Raw genomic sequence first — 13,969 nt, forward strand, 5'->3', positions numbered from 1 at the left:
AGCCCTTTCAGGATCTCTTACAACCAGATCAATTACGCTCTTGAAAAGCTGTTGTTTAAACGCGCGTCTCCTCAGGAGATGCAATTTAACACTGAGCATAAATCAATGCCGACGAGAAGGCCTAATTCAAAGCCCTCATTTGATGTCAATTTGGCCCTGACCGTGGTCCGTTTATAATGACTGAATGTGTTGGGAGTATATTACCCGGAACGGAGCCACAAAGCGTGTGCAGTCATAACTTCCAGGTCTCTTAGACATCCAAAGCACATTTCCATGCTGCGCCTGTCCGGAATCGTTTGTTTACTAGCATATTTAGATGAAAAACGGGTGTCACGAGTCATCAATCTGCACACGATCAGAGATGTGAACGTTTGTTTGAACTGCATCTCGTATTCAGAGAAATGTTGAGTACTCCAGCATCTCACGAGGGAACGCTCGTCTGAAAGAATCTAGAAAACGCAGCCAAATCCTTTCCCCGTATTCAGCACCAATCTGTTACTGGCTCCTCTGAGATCCATAATGATAAAACAGAGAGTGGAGAAAGGAAGCAGGACATGACCGATAAACTGGCACGCGTCTATTATCTGTAACTCAAAGAGAGGATTTTTTAAACTCACTAGAATTTGGAGCAGATTGCAGGTCTTTTGTAAGCATTCAGAAATTTTGAGAGTCCTCGTCTGGAAGTGATGCATTGCATCTTATTTGATGCATGAATCACAGGCTGGAGGATTAATGTAGAGTGCAGAGGTAAAAGATCTAAGGTTAAAGTGAAGCAGGAAAGATTGAGAGGAGGTCACAACAATGGGAAATGAAAAATGAGGAAATGTTGCCTCTAAAAAATGGAAACTGGTGCCATAATGCTGTAACGTGGGCTATTTATGGGAGATGGAATGAGAACACCTAGTCTGGCAGCTTACCATTTTTTTGTAGCCAACAGAGACACCACTGAAAACAAAGAAAAAAACTGCATGGCCTAGTGATTCCAACATCATTATGATGCATACAAAAAACTCTGGAACACAATGATTGTATTTAAGAGTTGAGCAGATGAGAAGGCCAACTTGAAAGCTAGAAATGAGTCATGTCAGTTAAAGATTTAACAAAGCAAATTGTTATTGATCACAATTAGTTGTAATTGGTTATTTTAACATTACAATTCATGCATTCTGTGTTCTTTTGATTTAAGAATAGCGATTGAGCTTGCCAGAATACACTAATGATTCCGCTGGTTTATGAGAAGACAGATTAACCAAACTATATTCCCACAAATTCTCTGGAGCAGAGATTTCCAAACATATGTTTGCAAACTGTGTTTATTCACACACAAGCAGCTCATGATCCAGTGTTTTCAGTGTCTCAGAGCGGCTCTGTTCACAGTAACTGCAGCGAACTCCATCTCTGCATGTACTGAGTTTACTGTGCATTTGGGAAAGCCATGTGCACTCGGATCACTTTATTTACATAGTTTAAATAAACAATAAAGCTTGATGATTTTAAATGTTAAAAGCTTGAGGGTTTGACCGTGAATTATTTAAGGCATAAATATTAGTACTATAAAATGCATTATGTTTTTCAAATATTCATTTTTATTTATTTTACTTTACAATTCCAATGTAAGACAATAATAAGTTTTTGTCCATTTTTGTAATTTGAATTAAAACTAATATTATTATGATTCTAAAATCACCAGTGTGAATGTAATGTGGACTGAGATCACAACTAAAAAGAGGTTTGAATCCACTCTGAAGTTAAACTACAAATGTGTTGTTAAATAATTGAAACGTTTACTTGAAGTACCCCCTGAATTAATATTTCATGTCTACAGGGTTTAGATGACAAAAGGTTTGGAAACCTCTGCTCTGGGGCAGAATGAAAAAAGACACGTGCATATCATTTAATGTGCACCTATTATGAATATTTTATTCTTCATTATATTTAAGTAAAGCGAAAAGGTCAAAAACAAAAAAATTTCTAACAAGTGCATTTTATTCTGACCAAAATGAATGGAACGCACTTAAACTTGTCATTCATTTAAACCAATGAGATTTCAATGTTGTTGGGACTATCCAGCATTATGCCATTAAAGTAAAACCAAGCAAGCAACCAAATGCCCTGGTTAGTATAATAATCTTGCTTCCTTTTCACCAATCTATTAGTAATAAGAATTATTATACACTTTTTATTATACACTTTCCCTGCAAACACTATCCCATCCAGTTCCACTTCAGAGTTTTTCCCCTCCGTGTCACAATCTGAATAAAACATTCTGTTAGGCTTTTACGTCTAATTCTGCCAAAAAGTAAGCCGATCAACAAACAAGACCCCCGAGCCGAGTGCCAATCACTGAAATAATGATAATGCGAATAATAAACAAGAAATAATAACAATAATGACACACTTCCCATGAATCTGCTGTTAGTGGGGAGTGTCAGTGAAGCATGATTCAAGCAAACATCTCACTTGCCAGTAGATTACCCCAGAGAAAGCATCCCACCTGCAGAAACAGAGAGAGAGAGAGAGGGTAAGGAGATAGACGGATTTATTAGGAGGAGTGTAAATATTCATTTTGATCTCGTCTCACAGTGCGCAAGGACTTAATTACCCTCATTTGCATATAATTGCGTCCCGTGGGATGGCCCGCAAGGCATGACTCACAGAGCGAGACGATGTTTTGGTCGTTGTGGGGACGAGCGTCACTCATCAGTCTGGCTAAAACCTTGCAGTGTGATGAGGCATGCGGGGAGGAGTCCGACTGAGCATGCTCAGTACACACCTATGAATTTCAATGAAGACCGGCCCATTCACCTTCTGTCCCTTGGCAGTTCCAGCGTGACACGTGCTGATTAGCAGAGCTCTTTAAAGTGAGACTGAATGATGTAAATAGAGTAATTTATAATACATCCAATCTGACTGGGCCATCAAGCCTGCAATTCACTGTTTTAGTTATTTACATGCCTCTTATTCACCCGCCGGCTTGTTTATGTGGATGTGTAAATCAATTCAGGAGCGTCGCGCAGATCTATATCTGTTTGTTCGTTTACTTCGGAATATAAACATTTGCTTTCCTCAGTCGTTGTACGTGCTCGCACAAAGCGCACAGGACTATTCCTCAATGGCACATGGAGCTTTCATGCATTCAGACAACCCTTCAATCACCTCACACACATACACAGTAAAATCAATGGCGCTCGGTTTGCAAAACATCTCAAGCTTCTGCCACCCGAATCCCATGAAAACAACTTCTCGACACGAGGACTTTGGCCGATGGTGCTGTTTAGCTAATGAGCCGAATTTAACACTCGGTAATAATGAAACTCAAGAGTGAAGAACAAAACACATTGAGGCCTAATCCAGAAACAGCCTTCACACATTTATTCGCAGCACACAAAGATCCATTAGTGGGTGCCAGGAATGTTATATGACTGTTGGATGACCAGAAGGAGTTGTGCTCACAAACGGAGGGAGAATAATTGTGCTAATGAACAGAAAGGAGGGATGAGAAGCAGACGAGTGTGTGGCAGATGGCTACGACGAACTGCAATTAGAGAATGAGGGACTGACTCTGTGTCCTCATGAAAGCTAAATATCGCTGTATCTGAACAGGTTCAGACAGAATTTACATGCAGATGATTGTATATAAGTGGACATGCATACATGTAATCATACTCAAACTAGGCCTCGGGATGCAAAAGCTGCAGCTCGTTTGTATGGGAACTTGTGCATTTGCATGAAAAACATCACCCATCTTTCATCAGAGAGTAACAAACGTCACTGAAACTGTCAGAAAATACTTTAAAACATCTGAGATATGGGGGTCTTTGTCTGTTCAGCATGCATGGAAGCTGTTTGATTTTGGATTAAGGTGAAACAGCACTCCAGAGTCAGACAGGTACCCTGTAATATGTCTTTTGCAGCTCAGAGGCACAGTGTTCAATTTTTGACCAATGCATGAAGTCAAAAAGAAATCAGGTTTAACTGCCTCTAGTGTATGACAGAATAATATTTGATGGGATGTTACATGGCCAGGGAAATCTAATGCATGCAGAGCATGGCTGCCAATTCACTTTTTTTGTCAACAGTGTGACAGGCAAGTTTTTGAAAGAAGTCTCTTATGCTCACCGAGGGAACATTTATTTGATAAAAAATACAGTAAAAACTGATACTGCAAAATATTACGATTTAAAATACAGTGTTCTATTTTGATATATATTTTAAAATACCATAGCAAACATTACAGTATATCAGATTTCAGTGTTACGAAATCCTTCAGAAATCATCTGATGCTCAAGAAACACATCTTGTTATTATTACAATGCTGAAACAATAAATTTGTTCAGGATTATTTGACGACTAGAAAGTTCAAAAGAATAGCATTTATTTGAAATCAGAAATGAATTCACTGATTTTTATGCACTCAACAAAGCACCATCGTATACATTTATTTCAAACAAATTAATCTTTCTGACCCCAAACCTTTGAATGGTAGTGTAAACTCACCTGCAATAAAATGATCAGAATAAAATTATATATATATATATATATATATATATATATATATATATATATATATATATATATATATATATATATATATATATATATATATAATTTTATTCTGATCATTTTCTAGCCTGCTCAAATAATCCACCAAAGAAGCTGTTGAAGATCCCTGATATATATATATAGGGATCTTCAACAGCTTCTTTGGTGGATTATTTGAGCAGGCTAGAAAATTTAATAACCTATTATCCTGATTAAGGTTGGGTTGTTTTCAGAATTAAACATTTTGTTTTTACAAATCTATATCGTTGATGATGATATCATCCTAAATATTGCCCAAATGAATTGTCTTATTCAGTGAAAAGAATGAGCTTTTATTTCTCCTGTAGCCTATTTATATGGTCTTTGTGGGGAATAAATCTCCAAATACTGTATATGGATGAGTGCTGTTCTTGTTGACATGAGGCCTTAGCGAGGTAATATTCAGACCAAAAGCACAATTGCGAGCGTGACAGATTTTTTTTACAACAACAATTAAAGGTGCCATAGAATGCATTGATATAATATTTAATATAATATTGCATTCTGATGTCCCCAGAGTGTGTATGCAAAGTGTTATCTCAAAATACAACACAGATAATTTTTTATAGCTTCTTGAAATGGTCACTTTTAGGGTATGAGCCAAAACGCTCTGTTTATGTGTATGTGCCGTTTAAATGAAAATGAGCTGCTACTCCCGCCTTCCTTCCAGTGTTGCCAATTGCGCTACTTTAAAACCTGGCAACCGTGCTCCCTTCTGAGCTTCATGTTTGCAGGCAGACCGGTGTTACAGTTTAACTGGTTAAGACCATGTTATTGACCTCACACATTGCTTCCAAATGCAGTTTTTAACTACCACATTCCTGTTCACGATCATTCTGGTAGCACGCCAATGCAGCATTAGTGAAAACAGACAGAGATAATGGTAGCTTTAGCAACATCAGATTTACAGAGACCCAAGAAGGTTTTTTGGAAAACAAAATATGATGTGTGATGCTTAATTTGTCTGGAGTCTGCGCATGAAGCATTGGTATCTATCCCTCTTTCAGAAAGGTTAGCACAAAGTATAGACTTTTAAAAAAAATTCCTGGGATGTTTCCTTCAAAAATGAAATGTAACCACCATGTCTTCAGTGGTTTACGGAGACTCCAATGTTCGTTGGTGCCTCCCAACACACAACTCTTTTAATGGCTCTTTGGCGCTGACATTGAACCTCCAGCAACTACAGCAAGAGAACAGTAATGGTGGACCGCTGCTTCTCACTCAGGGTTGTGTATATGCTAATAGAGCAGAGAGTGTCACAAATGGGTGGGACTTTCCCTGACTATGACATCATAGTCTGGAACTGCTTGTGAAGAGAGAATGTTTATGGTTTTTTAGAAAATAATGGGAATAACTGGATTGTATGGTTGCTTTCATACACTGCTGCCACAAAACTGTGTTCTACACCTTGAACACAAGGTGCAAAATAGTGACTAGAATTGCATTCGATTCAGCTAACGAAGTCACCTAGGGTGTTTAGTTCCTGAATGAATTGTTGTTTCTGATCAAATCAGATGTGTGGATTGTGGATCAGTATTTTAATACTGAGTTTGGCAATTAATCATTTGACAGCACTAATATATATATATGGCTCTGTGAACTAATGCCTATGTGTTTTTAGTGTTACTTTCTTTACTTTCAATAAATGTAAATATTAACACCTTGAATGTAGCTTTATAATATACTTGCTCATAAAATCTTGATTGGCCTCACAAATAGTCAGGCCCCTTACACACCAGAGAAGAGAGGCATCAGGTAGGACTGGCTGGGGAGCAGAATCCTAAACTCTTTAATTAAAGCTGATGAGGGGTTTGCACTCAACAAGTCACAAGTTTCTGTCACTGAGCCATTTACTGGAGTCTCAACGAACTGGAGAGGAGAACTAACGAGGTGTCATCTCCCAGATGCTTTGCTCATCATAGAGAAAGAAGAGTGGAAGGAGTAAAAGAGAGAGAGATAGTAAGATAGCAGAGGGTCGGCGATGGAATACGATGGCGAGAACAATGAGAAGAGAGCAGGAGAGCGACTGAGAGAGGAAGAGGAGTGTTAATAAACTTCTGTTTATTAACATTACCACATCAGCTGGCACAGTTGATGCCATCTGGTGTAATGGCCTGGGTGCCACGCGCCCGCAGGCAGATGGTACCCGTTTTACCGATCATTATTACACCATCAGCATGTGTGTGTGGCAGACGGGTACGCTCCACAAAACTAGGCATGGCAATGTAAAACTGTTTTTGAACGAAGTCTCTTAAAGCTGGATTTATTTGATGAAATATACAGTAAAACAATAATATCGCAAAATATTATTACAGTTCAAAAGCATTGTTAGGCCTACAGTATCTTAGCATGTTTGAAAATGTAATTTATTACTGTAATGGCAAACCTGAATTTTCAGCAGTTCAGGTACAAAGCCCTGCACATGATATGCCAAGTAAATTATGTGCACGATTTAGTAAACAGAGGAAACAAATTAATACAATTAACTTTTTTTGTGCATGTCAAGTGCAGAGCTCCATCAGAAACATCCACCAATAACAATTGTCCACCAGTAATAAATTATCATAACTGAGCACAAAATCAGTATATTGGAATGATTTCTGAAGAATCAAGTGACCTTGAAAACAGTAATGGCTTGAAAACATAAAGTAATAGCTACCAAAATGTAATTTTAATTTTCTTTTTTTCTTCCTTTAATGCAAACCCTGGCTTCTAATAGTTATTGTAAGTCATGCATGCTGGCTTTGTTCTACAATAAATAAACAATCAGAATGTATTTTTTGTACTACATTAAATTATATAACAGTTCTTTAAAACTTAAAAAAATGCACTTAGGATGAGATTATTCTTTTTAGATTACATTTTCTCCTCGCTAAGCTAATGAACGTGAGTTCTCAGATGCTCTATTCATTTGTGTGTGTGAGTGTGTGTGTGTCTGTGAGTGAGTGTGTGTGTGTGTGTGTGTGTGTGTGTCCTAAAGTGTCCCTCCTCCATAGAGCTCTCCCGTCACAGATTGCCGTCTAATCCAGGTAATAGCCATTAAGCTGCCTCGTCTGAACAAAAATAAGCTTCACTCCACAAGCCAAATGTGCCAGAGACATTTTTGGATGCAACAACACCCAGAGGAATATCTGAACCCTCCAGACACACCCGAGTCTTCGCAGGCCGGGGAAACGTTTTCGTTTTGGCTGTCAGATGTTGGACACACATCCAGTAAGCGGCAGGTTGTCATGAATATTCAGTAAACAGTGTTTCCTGCATGTCTATGAGAACAAGTCTGAATATGGCTTGGATTGGCTCAATGGGATAATGAAGATCATCTGAAGGGTCTGTACAGGTGGCCATTTTTGGTAGAAAGTCTTTTCCGGTTCATACTTGACATAAAAATCCTCCTTGTGTATTTGTAAAGCCGTCTGATTGGGTAAACCACATAAAATGCTAAATATCAAAAGTGCAACACGATACTCAAAAGCTTATTGGATGTTAATTAACTTGTCTAATAATCTCCAGCTAAAAAAATAAAATAAATAATAATAATAATAATAATAATAATAATAACTTGATAAATAGCTAGCTTTCCCTAGATTTATTCCCAGCACTTCTACTGAATCTTGTGGTATCAGAATTTTGTGGTTTCAGGACGGCAACATATGCCCCTGTATAAAAAAGTATTTTACAGATATTCCTAATATCTTTTACATTTACATTTATGTATTCATCCCTAGCAACTTGCAATGCATCCAAGGTATTTATTAAATGCAGCTCATGCATTCCCTGGGAACCAAGTCAATGAGCTTGGGCGTTCCTAATTGAGTTACAGGAACATCTAAAATTTAAATAGCATTCCATATTTACTATATATCTATACATTTGTTACCGTCTGTTGTACAGAATGTCCTTTTCCAGTGCTATTTCACCTGCAAACACACATGCACGCCTGAGATGTTTTTCTTGCTCTCTTGCTCTGAGCTTAATTTACTTGACAGTTTATCGTGAATCAGTCGATTTCTCTCAGCTTCAGCCAATTTACTCTGAACAACAAGCATGTCAGCACTGCGCTGATCTACATGAGACCTTCACAGGAAAGACCTTACCAAACCTCAGCACCACCAAACACTCAAACCCTAGTATTTTTAGACCAATTAAAACATTTCTCACCTAATGTAATGTAATGCACCCGGAGGAGAGTGATAGACACTTCAGAGAAGATTCATCCGGCAATGAACTGGTTTTTAGAGAGAAAGGGTTGTAAATAGAATTAGGTATTATTTTTCCAGTTCAGAAATATTGGCATTGGTTCTGCTGGGTTTGTTATAGTGGAAGCACTGGGTGAAGACACCAGGCGTATTCATTAATTCTGACAGTATTGAGTTGCACTGCAGCAGACTACTGAGCAGGGACGTTGCATGGAGAGTATTACATATCATATACCACAAGACTAGAGTAAATTGTAAAGGTGCAGACCCAGGCAAAAAAAATTTATAAAAAAAAGTCTACTTCGGTAATTAAAGTGCTCTATTTTCACGCACTAATTTTGTACTCAATATACAAAAAAATATTGTTTAGTACTTCTTAAGATTTTCTCTAAGAACCCCAAAGTGTACTCAACTGTGCTATTTTGGGACACCATGAATATGAACTAAAATATGCTTTTAACATACTATCTTTACTTACCACTGTTTCTGTCATTTAGTTACCATTTGTAGTACACTTGAACCCATTATTGTATGAAAGATAGGTTTAAATGTACTACAAATGGTAACTAAATGACATAAACATAATAATAAAAACATAATGATGAAAAAAGCTGAAATGTTTTTACTGCATAAAACCCAAGCTGTGTTTCTGGGTCAAGGTGACTCATGAATGATGAAGCAGATCACAGTAATGAACCCAAAAACCCCAAAGTCCTTATTGAAGATCTGCATCAGGAATTACAAAGCTGGTTTAGTTATGGGATGTGGACTGTCATGTTGTTCAACCAGAAAAAAAAGCTGGTGAGGTTAGTCGACCATGCTTCTGTTGGAGCTGGTTGCCTGACTGAATTCGGTTAAGAATGCCAGCACACCAGCATCCAAAACACAACATATGCTGGTGTCCAGAAATGCTGTTTTTTAACAACAGGCTCGGGTTCAGCAGCAGACCTCTCACTCTTGGGGCTTTTTGGCCCTCAAGTGTGCATCTTTATGAGCCACTGAAGCAGATATTTCCCAACCTGAAACCAGTAGATTTCAAGAACTCCATCATCTGCTCCAAACTAGTATATTCCTCTAACTGACAGTAAATGTTAGCATTATCACAGAAATTATGAAAAAGCGGCCATGGTTCCCTTTCAAACTGAAGGCTATTTATACTGTGGAAAACACAGCTTTCTCTCTAGTTAACTGGAAATAAAAAAAGAAATAGCTGAAAATGTACTCACCCTCAGGCCATCCAAGATGTAGATGAATTTGTTTCTTCATCAGCAGATTTGGAAAAATTCAGCATTGTATCTTTCACTCATATCAATGCATCCTTTACAGTGAATGGGTGCCGTCAGAATGATAGTCCAAACAGCTCTAACATCACAACAATCCACCTTTTTTAACTTTAAAGCACTGTTTATAGCTAAAATATTAGAATAGCTTTCTCTAGAGAAACTTTCACTGAGAATGACATTTTGATGAAACCCATACAATAAAAGTAAAGTCAAAGTGAAAGTTTAAACAGAAGCTCAGTAAGTATGAAATATCACCCACAAGCAGTGTTGTGCTAGTTACTAAAAAATAGTACTCATGAAATGACTTAAATGATTCGCAAACCACAAACTAACTTAAATGATTCGCCAACCTGCTCCAAACTTCCAAACTGACTCAAATGATTCGCGAACCAGCTACGAACTCCCGAACTGATGCAAATGATTCGCGAACCCGCTCCGAACTCCCGAACTGATTCAAATGATTCGCGAACCCGCTCCGAACTCCCAAACTGATTCAAAATAACTTTTTGACCACAGCTGCTGTGCTTCAAAAGCTCTTGCAGCAGCTCAACACTAGTTTTCTCTGAGGTGGTCGGATCACATCAGATTGTGGTTAATCTTGCAGATCATGACTTATATCTACTCTTCCTCTCCCTGCAGTTTGGTAATATAGAGATTCCTTCTTTGAACTCCCACCTCTTCTGTGGGTTTTATTGTTCTGGGTCTGAATTTGGGCTCCTGGGGTCTCAAAAATAAACATTTTCAATCTCCAAGGTGAACGTTATGACAACACCAGTGTTGTGCGAGTTTCTAGGAAATATGCATTAGCCTAATGTTAAAAGTAACTTTTTAGTAACTTTTTTCAAGAACTTTCTTTAATGTTCCCATTAATGCACTTTTATGCGTTATGGTCTATAGAAACACAAAGTAAAACAGAAAGTAATTTTTAAACATTATTTTGATTAAGTGAAGACCAGCACAAACTGAATATTGTATATCACAAGGATTTCTGAAATAAATAACAAAACACCTGAATAATATATTCAGAATCAAAAACTAAAGTGGCTTCTGCATCATAAAAGCTGTTGTGTTGAGCCCTTAAAAATTTTCCTTTCACAGCTTAAGTATGAAAACTATCAACAATGGACAACATAACACAAAACATTTTGAAATAAGTAAATGAAAGCAATCTGAATTATTCAGAATCAATTTCGAGAAACATACTGTGTGTGCATATATATATATATATACACAGTACAAAAGTTTGGACACACCTTCTCATTCAAAGAGTTTTCTTTATTTTCATGACTATGAAGTCACACTGAAGGCATCAAGGGCTATTTGACCAAGAAGGAGGGTGATGGGGTGCTGCGCCAGATGACCTGGCCTCCACAGTCACCGGACCTGAACCCAATCCAGATGGTTTAGGGGTGAGCTGGACCGCAGACAGAAGGCAAAAGGGCCAACAAGTGCTAAGCATCTCTCGGGGAACTCCTTCAAGACTGTTGGAAGACCATTTCAGGGGACTACCTCTTGAAGCTCATCAAGAGAATGCCAAGAGTGTGCAAAGCAGTAATCAAAGCAAAAGGTGGCTACTTTGAAGAATCTACAATATGACATATTTTAGTTGTTTCACACTTTTTTGTTATGTATATAATTCCATATTGTGTATACATGTATATATATATGCTGTTTAAAAGTGAAATCTATGTTATCATGCTAAGGAGCTGACTGAAAGCCGGTGACTCCACAGTAGAGACTGCTGCAAACAGGTTAGGCTACACTTCAGTCAAAATTAATTAATTAATTTTTTTTTAAAAGTACCGGACAATGCACCATATGGTAATGGTAACGGAGTTAATTTATTTAAAAAGTAATGCGTTACAAATGGAACTGTGTTACAGTAACGTGTTACTAATAACACGTTACTGCCCAACACTGCCCACGAGTGAATACGTAGTCAGTTGTTTTTACAATCCACGATTTGCATTCATTTCCTTTGCACATAATGTATAGTATAGCCTACATTTATACATTTATTTTTATGCTGCAATTTAGTGCAGAGTGTCTGCTATCTCACCCTCACAAAAGAACATCCTTCAGTGTTGGTATACATTATGTAGCATTCACCTGCTTTGCATCTTTGGTTAAAATTGCTCTGCATGCACTTAAACACGTACAGTATAAACACTCAAAACCTCATGACCAGCGTGAGTAGGCACAGAACATTATGAATGTTATCTTTCTAATCCAGACAGGGTTTAGAGAACTGCAACACCTCAGCAACGCTCCTAGTAACACCCCTGCTGGCCGGCAAACAAAGGAAATCTCAACGCATGAGGATAAAACATTCAAACGCTACAGATGATGTTGTGAACAGGCTCCAAAGTCACTGAGCTATGACATCCACTGGGCTGGCACATGCTTCAAGTAGCATGTCATTTTTAGAAATATGATGCTTTTCTTTGTTTTTGATGGCTGCTTCTTGAAATAAGAACAACAGACCAACGGTTCAGTTTATGGATGTTAAGTTAGAATAGCATATCAACAAATTGTTTGACTTTATATCCACAGGTGATTGATTTCTCAGGGCATTTATGAATAAATCTAGCAATCCTAGTAGTAAAGTGAAGCATCGGCTGCCAAACAAAAATCATAAAATGAAAGTAAAATATCTTAATTGAAAAAACAAATGACATGTCTTAATTGAAGATTGAAACAAGGATAAAACAGTAAAATAACACTTTTTTCTGTAAAACCTTTTTCTGTAAAATTATTGTTCTTGCACTATAATTCAATGAAGATATTTTACGTTTTTTTTTTTTTTTTTTTTTTACGTTTATTGTTGCATGCCGATTGTACATATTGCTTCTTTTACTTATTAAAAATGTTATCAATATTTTACTACCAATAATGTACAGTATATTTTAATCCTATGTATTAATTTACTCAGTTTTTTGGGGCAATGCAAAAGTGTTGTGAGTGATTGCAAAGTTTCTCAGGGAACACAAACATTTTATGTGTGAACGTGAATTTTCTTGGCAAACAGATCACAGAGATTCTTGTGGGAACGCAAAGTTTTTTAGGGTAACAGAAAAGCATTGAAAAATACATCTTTTCTCCCATATACATTTTATTCCCATCTCCATGCCCTCCAAGATAACATATACAACATATACTAATATAACACATTGTGGAGCTCAAACTGTAAAGTATGGCACTAGCAACACCAAGGGTATAGGTTCAGTTTCCCAAAGAATACATACTAATAAAATGTATATCATGTCAAAAATGCAATCACATTTTCTTTGGATAAAAGTGTTTCCCAAATGCATAAAGGCTATTTTAGTTATTGCCTAACATACAAAATCAATAAATGTGTCCGTTTGTCTGGGAAAGTGTAGACTAGCAATAGGATGAGGATTGTTTTTGTGTACATTACATGCTCACAGATAATTTCATATACAGTACATATACAGATGTATGTTAATATCTGTAGGTTTGTGGCCTCAGCAGCTTCATCTCGACCGCACCTGGGTCTGTCAGAGAGGATTACACTGCTGCCAGCAACATCACCAATGCAAAGCGGATTTAGAAATGATTTCCCAACTCCACCAGCACACATCGACTTAATTTATTGGAGCTTTTCCACCAAACTGAGTGAATGCATAGATAACATTAATCAGACGCTGAAAGGCAAAGACTGTTAATGTAGAAAATGATAAAACTGCTGAAACCAAATATATACAGTAGTTACTTACAGTAAGTGATTTGACCATTTGAATTCAACATGAAATCAAAATTCACTTTATTAATATATCTTTGTGGTCTTACTGAAATTGAATTGTTAGTAAAGTTTTCTCCCAGTTGTTAACATGGTAATTTTAAACCATTATTTATTTATATAACTCGTTAACAAGAATATTAACT

This window comes from Carassius auratus, chromosome 30, assembly GCF_003368295.1.
Source record: "Carassius auratus strain Wakin chromosome 30, ASM336829v1, whole genome shotgun sequence".
Lineage (NCBI taxonomy): Eukaryota > Metazoa > Chordata > Actinopteri > Cypriniformes > Cyprinidae > Carassius > Carassius auratus.